Source organism: Rhodamnia argentea, chromosome 6 (assembly GCF_020921035.1).
Source record: "Rhodamnia argentea isolate NSW1041297 chromosome 6, ASM2092103v1, whole genome shotgun sequence".
Classification (NCBI taxonomy): domain Eukaryota; kingdom Viridiplantae; phylum Streptophyta; class Magnoliopsida; order Myrtales; family Myrtaceae; genus Rhodamnia; species Rhodamnia argentea.
The window spans coordinates 19,235,159-19,248,115 of record NC_063155.1 but is presented as its reverse complement, the minus strand read 5'-3'; the positions used below and the strand labels follow the sequence as shown (position 1 = coordinate 19,248,115).

The window sequence follows — 12,957 nt, the reverse complement described above, 5'->3', positions numbered from 1 at the left end:
ATGGAATTATGGAAAAACAAAATGAATTCATTGGACGATTTTATGTTTGCGTAGGAATTCGAATGTGAAAAGGCAACTAAGTAATTATGACTTGCAATTACCCCTGCAATCATGCTTATTTGTCCATTCAGATTATTTGGGTTTCTATTTACCTTTTATCTTTCTATGTGAGGAAGAAGAAATCTCAATCGTATCTTTAATTGGGAGGCTGCATTGCAGAGATTAAAGCTGAAGGACCAAGATTTTCTAGGATAAGCTAGCTGTGTGCCGTCAGAGGCACTTCCTCCCGGATCACATTATGAACGTGTCATTTTCCATGCACTTAAGTTCAGTGAAGTACGGGTGTAATCCATCTAGATCTTGTCCCATGCATCTTCTCCTTTCTATTTCATGCAGATAGTCACAAAGCAAAGTCGGAGTTTGACCTGTTGCTTCATAATAAAAATTTACAAGTAGGCTCGATGAACCTGGGTACTCTGACTATCCATGCCGAGGAATCTGTTGCTTCCAGGACTGCTGTTGATAGAACATTTCGCTGTTCCCAGCTGGAAAACAAAGATATGTACTCTAAAAGTGTAAGCTCTCCAAAATCTCTCCTCAAAAGGTCCTGTTTGACATTGTTCCTTGCCATATCTTTTCATCGCTTTATATCTTGTTCTCCGGTGTTACCTTTTCTTAGGATCCTTTCCTAAGAATATCGAAGAGTGGTTGAGTCTGGGGGTTCTATTCCTATTTGCAAAACCGAAGTTATCAACAACTTGAACCCTACTTGGAGGCCCTTATGTCTAAGCATGCAGCAATTTGGGACCAAGGCAAGTTTTACACAGAGGTAGTCATCGTATTGTCTCATATGCCACTGGAGGAGGCACTAGCGATTTGACGTACTGTAAGACTTGTTGCAGGAGAATCCATTGGTCATTGAGTGCTTTGACTTCGATACTAGTGGGAACCACGCACTTATAGGGTAAATGCCTATTCTCATGCAATTTCTAGTACTTAGGCTTTTTGTATGTTACTTTGCTTCTTGTTGATTAAAGTGAACTTCGGAAGTCCATGGCAGAGTTGAAGAAACTTCACAAAGAAAGAAATGGCCACTTACCAGCTTTTGGTCATAGGCATGAAAATGTGTCTGGCATTCTTAAATAGTTTTATACTGTTCATTCTGATGAACCCTTTGATCAGGTTTATGACTTCTCTGTTGAGGTTCCAAGGAGTCAGCTTTTGTGGATCAATTCTTTGAGAAGCAACAATACTGCTTTCTTGATTGCATATCAAGTGGTTTTGAGCTTAATTTTATGGTTCCTGTTGACTTTACATGTACTTTGAATTTTCTGTTTATACTAAAGAACTCTATTTCTTTGATGCTCAGTCTCATTTGGTTCCGATGCTTTTGAACTTTTCTGATTCAAATGAAAATCCCAAAAATCCCGATTCCTTGCATTGTATTGATCCTTCAAACTTAAATGTTCCTACCAGCAGGTACATGTTAATTTGCCTCCTAAATCTTGTCGCTTCTAACGATTTTATTTTAGCCTTTTTGTTGACGTTTAATATTGCATCATGTAAAATATATTTCAAACTTAAATGTTCTAATAGGTTAATCAGTTGACGTTCTTTTTCCTTCCTTGCATGTTCTAATAGGCTAATCAGTTGACAAGTCTTTTCTTTCCTTATAACCAATCTCTCTGCTCTGATTACAACTTCGACGGTCGCAGCGGTAGCAGGTTTGCACTTGCACCCCTTTACTCACCCAGCCTAAATCTTATCATGTAGATTCAAATCCAAATTGCATCGCTGGTCTAAAATGGGAAAATTACCATAAAAATACTAAATTTATTGTATTGATATCAATTCAGTATTAAACCTTTTAATTTTCCCAATTGAGTTCTTAATCTTTTGATAATTATTTGCCTATATAATCTTTCTACATAATTTCGAATGAAAATTGCTGACATGGACACCGACCATTCTACGTGACACAGCCGACCGTCTTACATAGCACGTCTTAGGACCGACGAAGGCGATATGGACAATTTTTACAATTTATATTTTTTTTGAATATTATGTTACTTTATTAATTTTTTCTTTTCCTTTTCTTTCTTTATTTCTTTTCTTTTTTTTTTCTACTAAGTTTGGCGGGGGTCATCGACCCTTGCTTGTGACCGGCGACCTTTGCTGGTCTTAGAAGGAAAAAAAAAAAAAAAAGGAAAGAGAAAGGAAAAGAAAAGCAAAAATTCAAAGAATTTTTTTTTAAAAAAATTTCCACATTAGCAACAGCTATACCACTTAGGACGCCTTGTGTATACGTGAACAATCACCGATCAAAATTAGTCAGAATTGCTTGGTTGGTAAATTATCAAAAGTTTTAGAATTCAATAGGCAAAATTGAAAGATTTATGACTGAATTGTCATACGTATAATAGATTTACAATTTTTTTTTGGTAATTTTCCTTTTTCTAAAACCGTATGATCAATGCTCTATGTTGTAAGTATAATGTCCGATTAATAAATTATTTTTCCGTATGATCAATGCTCTATCTTGTAAGTATAATGTCCGATTAATAAATTATTTTTCCCTTCAACAGTGTCACTTTTTCACTGTGATTTTGTTTTTGTGTTGGTAATTTCTGAAGAGAGAGAAGGAAAGTGTTACATTTGCTGTTGCTTCAAGGTTCTGCTATTATATGGATTATAAAAATAATTTCGTTTGGAGTGAATCAAGAATATTAATATCTTTCTACATTTTCAATGATAAGAAACGCTACGGCCGCTTACCCGGTAAGTGCGATCCGGCACGTTGGCTCAATGAAAAATTATCATGCGTGTAAGTTGGACAGAACCATGTGATGAGTTCTGTTCTCAACGATTCCCTTCTCAGCTTACCAATTTTCTAATTTGCCAGTTGTTTGTTTCATGAGAGAGAGAGAGAGAGAGAGAGAGTTTGGAATGCCGAGGTATGGTTTCTTGAGATTGAGAACAAGCAGTTGACCTGTTAGCAGCACATGGCTTGTGAAATTGTGGATAGCTGGCAGTGCAATACGTCCAGCCTAGGATTTTGATCTAGGAACAGTTTTGCTTCGACTTACCTAACGCGAGCTTGTCCTTTAGCAACTTTGCTCACCGATCTACAAATCATGGCATGGTGTGATTGGATTTGCCTCCTTTTTTTTTTTTTTAATCAGCTATAGGTACCACGTTCCTCAGTTTCTGCAGGCCGAGCTGTCTCTGCCCAAGTGCTAACACATGTCATTGCAAAAAGTCTAACTATCTCCATTTAATTGGACCATCCTAGGGAAAAAAAAGGGTGCAAGATCCTGTTTTTTAGGCTGATTCAGGGAGTCGATCATGGGTAAAGCCCGCATGTACCTGCTATAATCAAACTCAACATTATTGCTCCACGTGAGGAGAGTGAAATTTCATGTTCCATTTTTATAAAGATGGCCAATCAACTGCTTGCCCTTAAGACATATTGGTTTCTATATAATCTCGGCAATTGTATGTAGTTTCCTCTCACTCTGTCATTGACCCATTGCAAGAACTCAGCAAGGCATCCCTTCATCCCAAGCCGAAGTTGAAGGTATTAAACATGTTCCTCCATTACATTTTCTCTTCAATGAATTTTCAGTTCCCTGTTGTTTTCTTCCACCACAAGTGTCCACTTGTTTTTGCGTTGTGCGGATATATCTGCTTATATTCTGGTGTTATCAGGACTGGTTTTGCCTTGCATTCTTCTTCATCCATCTTGCATAAAAGTCGACAGCCAAGAAATCTCGGTTCTCCTTGCATCCTTGCAGTGAATCCACTCCTGGTATGTATGTCATCGTATATCTACGTTTCATGTGCTATCAGCTCTTGTTGCTTGGTAATCTGGTTCTATTGATTAAACCCTAACAAAAATAAAAGCAAAAAAAGAAAAAGAAAGAAGAAGCAAAAATGGGCGGAATAACTGCATTATAAACTCATTTTAGGATATTGCTTACATGGTAACTGAATGACATCATCCTTGACCATCTTATTGGTAACTTAATTTTTGACTCGAAAATAATAGCATGAACTTGGAAAATTAGGAAATCTCAGCTCAAGATTTAGAAAATTCAACCTATTACAATTGACAGGAAAAAATTGATTTTTACTCATTGCAGAACACCTAAAATCCTTTAAAGCATAAACATATTACATGTGAATTCACACATAACATCTTCAAAAGAGAAAATGACGCTAGTAGTCTCCAATCTTCAACCAAATGTGTTGTATCATCTTTGGATTTTTAATTCGTTCAATGTGGTCCTTTAACTATTCTTAAATGTTCAATGTAATCCATAAAATTCTGATTTGCTCAATCTAGTCCTTCAACTTTATAACAAAGTCAAATCAGTCCTTCAGTATTGCTCACAAGTTTTCCTAATTAAGCTGTTGCCAAGATTTTAGAATATTCTTTCCATTTCAATAATTTTCCTACATTCATAACAAATGCTATCTGTTTGTTACCTTTTTACCTTGGTCTTTATAAATATTATGATAATTCCATGAAAGTAAATTTTAGCTTAAGGTAACAATAGTTGTAAAATGAAACCTCATTTAGAGATGTATCGAGTTGATGCACTTGATGTTTCATGTGTATAAGTATTTTCATAAGGGTATCAACAAACTGTATTAATCTACCTATGGATATTCCCACTTATATGAATCTAAACTTTGCTCCTTATTTTGTTTGAAAACACGAAACCCAAAAGATTGAAAATTTTATTAATTTAAAAAGTTAAGAACAAGATTTAGATTATTGAAAATTTTATCAATTTGAAAAATTTTACTCAGAGAGAGGATTCACAAAAAAAATGAACGTTTGAAACTTGTGGAAGGTAAAACACTGTCAAATAGAATGGAAAAAACTGTCGAGGCAAGCGGGGCTGCAGGCGCCACCGCATTGCTGTGGTGCGCTTTTGGACACTGGTGGCGAACGCCATAATCAGTTAGTTCACGGAACATAGTTCGCAAAGGCGATCATGGAGAAATCGCCAGCGAGAGTTGCTCGGGACAAACTGTCTAGTCTTGTCTTGCTTGGTCTCACCATATCTCTTGTGGCCCGGCAAATGAAAAAAACATAGAAGAAAAGCATTAGCCACAATCACATACCCCATGCGTGATTCTGGTCATCACCATTGAGACGCTCGCAACCCTTGCGCCTCAACAGATCTATCAACTTTGATTACGGCCCGACGATGACGACCCTTACCCTGTTTGCCACTTGGGCCCATTAGAAAAGATCATGGGAAAATTACCAAAAAAATCCTAAATCAATTGCTTTATTGCCAATTGAGTTCCAACCTTTTTAATTATACCAATTGAGTCCTAAAATTTTTTATCATTTGCCAATATAGTCCACCTAGTCAATTTTAATCGAAAATCATAGATGTGGATGCATAATTTTCAATATTTTTTTTTTCTGAATTTGTTCTTTTTTTCTTTTTTTTTTCTTTTCCTTTTTTAACAACTTTTGGCCAGCAAGGTTGCTGGCCGGCCCTGGCCAACAGGCAAGGGTGGCACCCTCTACTAGATATGGGCGAGGGCCCGATGCCCTTGCTTGTGGATAGAGACGGGCTAGAGGCCCTCCCTCGTGGCCAACGAGGGGCAGAGGCTCTATCGCGGACCTTACTAGCTCACAATCGTGAAAAAGAAGAAGAAGAAAGAAAAAAGGAAAACAAAAATAAATTTAGAAATTATAAAAATTATTCATGTCAGGTCGGACTGTCCTATGTAGGACGGATGGCATCCATGTCAGCAATTTTCGAATAAAAAATGCCCAGATATACTGCATTGGTAAATCATAAAAAATTTTAGGATTCATTTATTCCCAAAAAAAAAAATAATAATAATGGCCATGTTTGTTTGTCAAAAAAAAGAGAGTATGTGCTTTTTTTAGTTACTTCGAAAGTTAAAATTGAAATCATTTCTATCTCTTCTGTTGTAAATACATGATTTATTGGCTGGATTTGGCCCATCGGTTAAGTGAGAACTTCAAATGACACTCCAACCCCATCATGGCCATTGGACACAAATTCTCTTTGTTAATAACTTGCTATATCCAAGTCCAACATAGCAAGTTCAATGGGAATAAGAAAATAAAAGAAAGAAAGACGTTAAGGTCGGAGTCGTTGACTAATCGGAAACGACCAACTCCATCTGGGCTGGGGTTGAAATATGTCCTCAGGGGATCAAGATCCCTTGGTTATATTTGTCCCTCTTTTTCATTTCCACGTGCTATTTCTCAACCAATCAATTTCTTAATAGCAAGTTGTCCTTCTTTTCTCACGTATGTCACCTGAAATACAATACAATGATGTATTTACCAGATTCAATTAGACTAAGGACAATTTTGTCGGTATCAAAATTTAATAGAGGAGGTTCGCTCAACACTAAAACCATCTGATCAATGCTAGCGCCCTTTGTTAACAACTTGTTATGTCTAAGTCACGATAGCAAGTTGAGATTGTCCCCATCGACAAGTCTGAAACGATCGATTATGTCTCAGCTTGGGTTGAAAATGTCTTCAGGGGGATCAACGTACGTGGTGATATCTTTCCCTCTTCGCCATTTCCTTCTAATATAACGCACTGTTTCTCAACCAATCAATTACTTAATTGCAAGTTGTGTTGACGAAGTTGTGATTTTTTGTTGCCGTGTCTTGTTTGTATGTGCGTTGGTGATTTGCAGTTATTTTGCTGGGCAAGTTGGACCAAACAACAAGTTAACTTGTGTCCCCATCATTTCCCTCTATCTCCACTAATCAATTTCTTAATCGCCATGGGTTTGTTGATGAACAATGATCATGAGTATTTGTTTTTCATGAGAGAGAGAGAGAGAGAGAGAGAGAGAGGGAGTGTGTGTGTGTGTGTGTTTTTAGACAATGCCGAGGTAGGCTTTCTTGAAAACAACACATGGACCTGTTGGTCGCTGGACTTTGTTTGGCAGCACATGGCTTGTGAAATTGTATATAACTGCCGGTCCAATAAGTCAGGCTTAGTATTTTCTTATCGTCTACCTAATGCCAGCTTGCCTGAGCAGTAGTGCTCGTTATAAAAATGACCAACCACGTGCTTGCCCTTGACCCATATTGGTCTTTTTATATTCTCTGTCAGCAGCCCATCGCAAGAACCCAGCAAAGAATCCCTTCATCCTCCAGTCGCTTCCAGTCGAAGCTGAAGGTATTGTAACATCTTCCTCGATTACATTTTCTATTGAAATTAATTTTAAATTCCCTGCTATTTTCTTCTCCCACAGTGTCCACTTGTTTTTGCTATACATTTTCTATTGAATGAATTTTTGGTTCCCTATTGTTTTTTCCCCCACAGTGTTCACTTGTTGTTGCGCTATGCTGATATGCCCACTTATATTCTAGTGTTATTAGAAGTGGTTTTAGCCTGCATTGCCGTTCATCCATCTTGCACACAAGTCTAAAGTGAAGCCAAGAAATCTCAGTTCCTCTTCCATTACGGTGAAGCCACTCCTAGTACTTGTGTTATCGTACATCTACTTTTCATGTGCTATCAGCGTTGTCCTGATATCTGCGCTTATATTCTGATGCTATCAGGGTTGGAGGTGGTGTGCATCACCCTTTGTCCATCTTGCAGCAAGTCAAAACCCAAGAAATCTTATTTCCCTTTGCATCCTTACAGTGAAGCCACTCTTAGCTTGTGTGTCATTATATATCTACTTTTCGTGTGCTATCAACACTTGTTTCACTTTCACCATCTTTGTTTGGTGATCTGGTTTTATAGACTCAACCCAAAAAAAAAAAAAAAAGTCAACAAAAAATCTCTCATCCTTCGATCATTCCAAGTCAAAGCTGAAGGTATTGTAACATTTGCCTCAGTTACATTTTCTATTGAATGAATTTTCAGTTCCCTAATGTTTTCTTCACCCATAGTGTCCACTTGTTTTTGTGTTGTGCTGATATGAACGCTTAGGTTGCGTTTGGTCGTCCGTATAAAACTCGGGATATGATATGTTTTATCCTATTCCGTGTTTGGTAGGTGTCCCGGATAGTATAATGTCGGATATAGGGGGGATATAACCCGGATAAAAAAATCCTAGGGGAGGGGGTAGGATAAGGTCGGATAGGATTTCTCTTATCCGTCATATAAAAGCTAACTTTCTTGTCTCATTTGTTTTTATTTTCATTTTATTTATTTTTTTTGCAAAGAGGTTTGAAAATATAATAAAATGTGTATATTTTCAATTTTTTTTTGTGTATGAGAACATTATTTTTATAGTAATAAGATCGGAATATTTTATGAGCATCACGTAGGGCATATACGTCATTTATATTGCTATACGGTTTCTATCAAATGCAGGATATGATAGGATATGAGAATATCCGACTTTAAATCCGTAGTTCACTAAATGATGGATATGATATGGCCAAATCCCTAGATTTCTTATCCTATCCTATCCAATCCTATCCCGACCGGAAATCCCGACGACCAAACACAGCCTTATATTCTGGTGTTATTAGGATTGGTTTTGGTCTGCATTACCCTTCATCCCTTGCAAACAAGTTAGAACCAAGAAATCTCGATTTCCCTATCCTTGAAGCTACTCCTGGTATGTATGTCGGTATATATCTATTTTCCGTGTGCTATCAACGCGTATTTCACTTTCGCCTTTTTGTTTGGTGATGTGCTTATATTGATTCAACCCTTGAAAAAACATTAATTCAAAAAAAAAAAAAAATGAACAAACAAAAATGGGTGAGATAACGGCAATATAAACTCTTTTCGGAGGCACCAATATTTGTCTCTCTAAGCTTTTACATTTCTCTAAAATGGTGATTGTATGACTTCATGATTAACCATCCCTTTATAAGTAGTACTGTGCCACCTAAAAATAATAGGGTGAACTTGGAAAAATTAGGTCGTCTCTCCGCTCACGGACATTTAAATAGTTTGGCCTGTCTCGTAAAGACACCGAGACTCATAATAGCAGGAATAGCATAAAAAATGTCTTTTTTTTTTGTTAATTTAAGAAAATAATTGAAATGAAAATATATTATAAAATATGGAAAATAGTTTAGTTATAGAAAGTTGTGAATAGTTCCGAACGATCTATTTGACGTATCACTAAAAGTTGAGCAACTAAATTGGACAAATTGAAAACTTAAAAACTACATTGCACATTTAGGAATAGTTCAAAGACCACATTAAACGAATTAAAAGTCCAAGAATGACATTGTACATTGGGACAAAGCTTAGAAAGTTTTATTGTCAATTTTCCCTTTTCAAAATTATCATTACATATGTTGCTTACTAATTTATTCGTTATATCTAAACCAGTTAGCATAAACAGTTGCAACATTAAAACCGGTGGAATCACATACTGGCCCTCACTTCGGTTATGATATTTCAAAACATTACCTATAATTAGAGACCATAATTGTTGATTAAAAATCCTCCGTTTTTTTTTTTGAAAGATGGATAAGTGAAATTCTTTGCTTGAGGGCCCTAACCTTTGACTAATGTACCTATACAGCAAATTCCTTTTGCGGACAACCCCGCTCGTACTTTATTAAATTTTCATCTGCTTTATTCAAAGTAAAGCGCAAAAAAGAAAATATCTCTTTTATCCCAAATGGCAGATGTGGCACTGTTTTTACCGTCATATGCACCCGATAAAGAAGGTTTCAAAATGTATCCTAGTGCCAAAAGGAAAACAACAAAAGAAAAAATGACCAGTGCGTCATAGATTGGTTTGTACTGTCGACTCTTAAGTATTCTTTTTGTCGACTCTTAAGTATTTGTCATTAATCAAAACTCGTCCTTACTAGATGGGAAGGGTTTGAGGAAAACTAGTTTATGGTACCACAACGCACCCCAATTTTCACAAAGCCTGATCATTGGAGAATGATGCCTTTTGGTTGAGTCGAGGAAAATAATTTGAAGCATACTATTCAACATCTGAAAATCAATTTCCACTGTGGACCTAACATGACTATTATTCTTTTTTGACCAAAAATAAGTGTTGATTAAAACATCGTTTAGCAAAAGACCAATTATTTGAGAATGTCTATCTGAAAAAGACCAATTTGCGACCATAGCATTAATTTTTCTGTGAATGAAGAATGAAAGAAAGACATTGAGATAATCGCCATCAACAAGTCGGAAATCTGCCAGGGCTTTCGTTGATGCATTTCAACGGGTTATGTCAATGAATGTCTGGGCAATCTCTGTCCCTCTTCGTCATTTCTGTTTAATATTACGCACTATTTCTCAACTGGTTAATTTCTCAGTACCAAATTGTGTGTTGATAAAGTTGTGATTTTTTTTTTTTTTTTGCCTTGTTTTGTTTGTCTTTGTCCGATGGTCGTTTGAAATTTTTTATCTGAGCAAATGTGATAGAACCACGTGATCATTCTGTCCTCATCATTTCCCTCTTAACTACATTTATCAACTAAACAATTATTTAATCGTAAGTTGTTTTTTTGATGAACAATGAACATGGGTATTTGTGTGGCACATGAGAGAGAGAGAGAGAGAGAGAGAGTTTGGACAATACCAAGGTATAGTTTCTTGCAACAACACATTGACTGCTAATTGTGTTTCTTAATTTCTGTAGCGGTACATTGCCGGTCCAATAAGTCGGCTTAGCATTTGCTGCAAGAACTCAGCAAATAATCCCTTCGCCCTCTGGCCATTCTAATTCGAAGTTGGAGGTATTGACAATTCTCTTTCTTGGATTTTTAGTTCCCTGTTGTACTCTTCCCCCGCAATATCCACTTACTTTTGCGTCATGCTGATGGGTCCACTTATATTATGGTGTCATCAGCATTGGTTTTTGGCCTGCATTACCTTTCATCCATCTTCCAAACAAGTCAGTAGTGAAGCCAAGGAATCTCACTTCCCCTTGCATCCTCACAGTGAAGCCACTCCTGGTATGTGTGTTAATTTATATCTATTTTTCATGCGCTATCGGTGCTTGTTTCACTTTCAACCTCTTTGTCCTGTAATTTGGTTGTACTGATTTTACCTTAAAAAACTCAAAAGTGAAAAAGAAGAAGAAGAAGAAGAAACAAAATGGGTTAAATAACTGCAACACAAACTCATTTCAGAGGCACCGAAGTTGTCTCTCTAACCTTTTTTATATAAGTAAATTTACGTAAATGAAAGACCAAAAAGGTCAAAAAAAAAGATACTGTATTTTTTGTTAATTTAACAAAAAGGATAAAGATGAAAACACATTCTAAAATCTGGGAGATAGAGTAATTATGAAAACATGTGAATGTTACGGAAGAACTAATTTGACTTTATCACGCAAAGTTGAGAGATTGGATGGAACAAATTGAAAGTTTAGAGACAAATTGAACATTTACGAATATTTTAAGGACCGTATTAAATGAATTAGTAGTCCAAAGATGACATTACGCAGTGAGCCAAATTTAGAGACTATTAGTGTCAATTTTGCTTAACAAAATTATCATTACATATATTGCTTGTTACTTCGCTTTTTAGATAGCGAAAATTAGCAAAACAATCCTAAACCTATTGCAATTATGCCAATTCAGTCCTAAACCTATTTTTTTGTTAATTTAGTCTTAAACCTTTTGCATTTATGTCAATTCGGTTCATTTGGCTGGCCGGTCCTAATGTGGCACGCTAATGCTAACATGGCAGAATTTTAAAGATATTTGCACGGGAACAAGGTTCAGAACGTCGTGGTATTCATTTAATATTTCTAAAATTTTTAAATTATTTATTTATTTTTCTTTTCTGATTTTTTATCCTTGTTCTTTATGGCTGCGGAGGGTCATGGCAACTCGCTGGCCACCGGGCGAGGGCCGCAAAGCCCTCACTAGCGCCGACGAAATGGCCAAGGCCCTCACCTGGCGTTGCTTTGGTGCGGGCGAGGGCAGCTTCGCCGGCTATAGGAGAAGGCAACCTTTGCCCACAACCACACCTCGCGATCCTTCTCTATGCCGAAAAAATAGAAAATAAAAAATAATTAAAATATTTTATGAATATTAATAATTAAAATATTATTTAAATAGGTTTAAAATTTTGTCACGTCATCGCTAATAGGCCAAATATACTGAATTGGTACAAATATAAAATGTTTAAAACTAAATTGCAATAACGGTAATAGGTTTAGGACTATTTTGGTAATTTTTCCTTTCAGATTCAAACCTGGTGGTGTAAACTGTTAGACCAGTTGAATCGGTGGAATCATGTATTGACCCTTACTTTGAATCAGAGACCGAAATGGTTGATTAATAGTCATTCTTTTTTTTTTTTTCTTGAAAGGTGGGTGTGTGAAAACATTTAATTAAGGGAGCTTGCCCTTGGTTAATGGGCATGTGTGCTTCTGTGCGGGCGTGCAAGAGGGAGAGAATTTCGACAACGTAGCGTTGCCCAAGTCCAAAAAGTAGGAGTCAGTAGTGCTTGGCATAAAAATGGCCTACCGCCATCCTATTACAATTAAGATGAATAGAAAAACTGCATCAAAAGATTAAAAATCTAAGGAAAGTCGTACTTTATTGACCAAACTTACAAACTTAACGACATCACAAAATTTAATCCATCATAAATTACAAAAATCTCAAATTGACACACCTGTGATAAATTCACCCCAAACTAATTTTTTGACAACCAAAAATCTCAAACTACTATACTTGTGACAAATTTATCTCAAATTATTTTGTTTACCACCAAAAACCCCAAACTGATACAACTGTGATAAGTTTACCCCAAATTGATTTTTTTATCACAAAAAATCTCAAATCGGTACACATTGACAAATTTACCCTCTGTTAGTTTCCGTCAAATCGAGTTAATACCACAAAAAATCCCAAATTGATTATTAATTGATTTTCAAAGGTAGGAGGATATTTTAGTCAATTGACAATAAACCTAGAAGGTGAGGAGGAGATGAGAGAGAAAAAAGTAGGGTGAATCAGTGATTGACGTCCTT

At 36.3% G+C, this 12,957-nt stretch overlaps 2 protein-coding genes across 2 annotated transcripts in view; both read left to right on the top strand.

Moving 5' to 3' along the window:
• Window positions 1-12,957, top strand: part of LOC115751677 (protein BONZAI 3-like) — a 1,030,407-nt gene that overhangs the window by 142,253 nt on the left and 875,197 nt on the right. The gene's annotated exons all lie outside the window — the stretch shown is intronic.
• Window positions 1-12,957, top strand: part of LOC115734376 (probable disease resistance protein At4g27220) — a 176,897-nt gene that overhangs the window by 47,697 nt on the left and 116,243 nt on the right.